General features: G+C 43.8%; 1 long non-coding RNA gene across 1 annotated transcript in view; it reads left to right on the plus strand.

Annotated features, from left to right (window-relative positions):
* The first annotated feature begins 560 nt into the window (after nucleotides 1–560).
* The window catches only part of LOC109299262, an 8,953-nt gene continuing 5,893 nt past the window's right edge, over nucleotides 561–3,620 (plus strand). The window contains exon 1 of the long non-coding RNA XR_002097806.1: nucleotides 561–812. This is a non-coding gene — a long non-coding RNA (uncharacterized LOC109299262). The remainder of the gene's footprint in view (nucleotides 813–3,620) is intronic.

Raw genomic sequence — 3,620 nt, forward strand, 5'->3', positions numbered from 1 at the left:
GAAGGAAGTAATAGAAATCAAATGCCTTGAGTTCTATTCTCCCCATTTTAATCATTCAACTATATTTCCTTCCTTCTGAAACCCCAGTTAGTTATCTAACACTCATATCAAAGGTCCACCCTATTTCTGTAGAGGTAAAATAGCTCTCTGCTCTTTATGTGGTTACCTTTAAAAGGTCTCCTCCACTGTACTTGAATCAGTTCCTTCTCATGGCCTTTACTCTGCCTTACAGCTGAAAGGAGACAGCAGATTTGCACTTTATAGACTAAGTGAACCAGAGATGGATGAACTTTTACAAGCAGCAGTTTACTTGAGCCTAACAGTGTTGCACAACTGACTGACACAGGGAAATCCAGAAGGAAGCAACTCTAGATACTTTCAACCACAAGCCCCCTTGCACTGAATTTAGGAAACCATAAGTGGCTGTTTGTTCTGATCACGGGTTGTAACCAAGCAATTTCCCCAGCCAATCAGAGCCAAGTAATGCTAAATTAATCTAGCAGGCATAAGGCACTGAACTTGTTTATCACTCTGACATCTGACACCAGAGCAAAAAACTTTCAGACCTTCAACCGCCATCATAGGAGGAGCTTTCGACACAAACAGCTGCAAGCTCACAGCTCTGAGTCTGGAACTAGAGCCACTCCCTGCAGAGGGTGCAGAGCCTGGGCTTGGAAGGGAGCGGACGAGGAGGACTGACCATGCTGGGGTTTCAGCGTGCCTTCAGGTTGCTCCGTGCAACAACAAGGAATCAGATTGTTCCCAGAGGGACCTATAAGTCTCACCCACCAGAGGAAATACTCACTCCAGCTGTAAGTAACCTTTTGTTTTGGGGAAGAGTGGTGACCTGTGGTTCTCAATCAGGCAGTTTATAATTTTAAGCTTATACACCAGTTAGAAGTGTAGCTGGGGACGTTCCTGGGTCATATTCCTGTCAAAAGGGCAGGCGCACTCTGTGGGTGGCAGCAAAAAAATAGTGGTGTTGATGGAAATGAAAAATTAAATATTGTAGGACAAAGTTTAAAAACTGACGCGTAGGAAACAGAAATTCAAGTAAGTCTTTCCTGGGGTGGGAAGCCCCAACTCCTTCTATTTTTCAGTTACCCAAAATCAAATGCACTCCTCATTTGGGAGTGAAACTATAAAGAAAAAACAAAATATGTAAGTTGAATTAAAGAAAGAAACAAGTTTCTTAAAAACTGCCAATGTTTTCCTCAATAGTTCCAGCTTTCAGTGATTCCACCAACATCAAGAGGGGTGCACTGCTATCTGACAGAGGTTGGCTGATTTGACTCCAGAAATTTTTTTTTCACGTGTTTTCCTTTTTTCTGTTCAAAGTAAAATGACAGAAAAGGCCCTTGTTTTTCCTGGCCCTGGCCCATTACCACTGAAGTTTGGAGGTGAACCTTAAAGCTGGGCTGGGTCTAAAATAAGCCAACCAAATCCGATTCCAAATCCACATCACGCTGGGGAGAAAGCAACCTGGATCTGAACTGCGTGACTTGGGTTTCTCTCATGTCTGTGAATTACAGATTAAGAACAGTGTGCCTGATTTTGAGAGTAAACACTCCTTCCCATAAAGGTAGCTGCCCACTCTGTGAATTGCTTTGCACAGTCAAGGTCACAGAGACCCCAAATAAAAACCCCTGATGCTACAGTGAATTCTATATGTGACACTAAAGCCTGCAGTGGGCTCTGCATAGGTCCCCCATGAAGCTTGCTGCAGGATTAGGATGCAAATATGCAAATGCATGATCAGAAACAAATCTACTTTTCATACTGCTAAAGAGATTCTTGGCATTTACTGCGTTAAGACTAACCTGTAACACTAGTGAAGGCAGACTCCATTGTCACTGCTTTCTGTTACGCATACCAGGAAACAGGATCAGTCATCTACAGCTCGATTTACTCTGCCTGCAGCGCCATGCTCAGAGGAACAAAGTCACTTCTATCGCAATGTGCCAATAACAATAAAGATTTTATTTTTGTTTTTAAATGAGTATAGAGTGAAGACAGGGTCTCATTTGGAGTATGGCAGAGTAAGGGGGTCATACTGCAATTCTACAGCAAGTTCTAGCCTTGAGCCCAAGGTAGAGTGAATTAGGGCCTTTCTTAACTGGCTATATTGCTGTTCCCTTTACTTAAAAGGCTTGTCAGTTTAGTTTGAGTTATGGACAGATCCCTTCCAAACAGACTTTGATTCTAGGTTAAGCCTCTGAAGTGTGACCTTCCCTATTGGCATAAGTATTTGCTACAAGCAAGGAATCTTTGGGCAGTTCCCTGCTGTACTCCTGCTTTCCCAAGTATGCAGGATAAATTCAAGACAAAGAATGTCAAGCCTGGCAAGCCAAACTTAATTTATACTCAGTTCCTCATTCCTGTCAACAGAAGCTTTGCCAGAGCAAGGCCTAAGCAAAATATTTAACAAAAGGTCTCAGGCATCAGTTTGAGTTTTTTTACACCATTAATACTTCTTAGCTCTTGTGGCAGTACAGGTCTCATCAGACTGCGGCTGTACCTAGAATAAATGCAAGCTGTAAATCATTTGTTACTACACAGAAATGTGTTCCAGACACTGCCAGTGCTTTTAGCACTGCAAGGTCACTTGAAAGTCAGCCTGACTGCACTGTGCCTTTCAGGAATGAGTCATTGCCAGGTCCTGAGATTTCTGGCTGAATCTTAAAAGCAGGTTGGATGGCAGGAGCAGGGATACCAATTTCACAACTCTGGAAGACTGGGAATAAGTCTTCTGGCAAATAACATTTCCAAGGCACTAGAAGCAATCTCTCCCATGCAAGGTTGGTTTTTCAGCCTTGACTTACTTTGCAGTCCACGAACAAACCAAGCTGGAAACTAAAACAGCTCTCAGCTCCACTCTAGTTGGGAAAGATCCTATTGTTCAAAACAGCTGTTTAGGAACCACATTGTCCCAAAATGGATACCACCTAAAGTGAGATGATAGATTGAATATCACTCTGATTACCAGCTTAAAACCCGATACAAAAATGCACCAACATGCAGGTTAAAGAAATGTAGATATTAACATGTCTAATCATCCAAGCAACTGATAACCATTGGAATTTCCCACATTTCCTTGTTTCTTCTCATGTATACAACAGGCTTCTATACTCACCATTTGACTGCTACTACTTTCCCTGCACTTCCAAAGCTATGGCTTTGAGTCAACAGTGATTAAGAATGCAAGGCAAGCAGGCAGTTTCATAGTTTCTAGGGTCGGAAGGGACCTGAGTAGATCATCTAGTCCAACCCCCTTGCCATGGCAGGAAAGAGTACTGGGCTCAAATGACCCCAGCAAGGTGTTCATCTAACCTCCCCTTAAAGACCCCCAGGGGAGGAGCCAGCACCACTTCTCTTGGAAGTTGGGTCCAGACCCTAGCCGCCCTGACCATGAAGTCGCGCCTCCTGATATCTAGCCTAAATCTACCCTCTGCCACCTTGTGACCATTATTCCTGGTCACTCCTGGCAGTGCTCAGGGGAACAGGGATTTCCCCAGTGCCTGCTGGTCCCAACTAGTTTGTAACAGGCAATTAGATCCCCCCTCAGCCTTCTCTTGTGGAGGCTGAACAGGTTCAGGTCCCGTAGTCTCTCCTCATAGGGC

Source organism: Gavialis gangeticus, unplaced genomic scaffold, assembly GCF_001723915.1.
Source record: "Gavialis gangeticus isolate Ggan-Ray unplaced genomic scaffold, GavGan_comp1, whole genome shotgun sequence".
In the NCBI taxonomy this organism is placed as follows: Eukaryota; Metazoa; Chordata; order Crocodylia; family Gavialidae; genus Gavialis; species Gavialis gangeticus.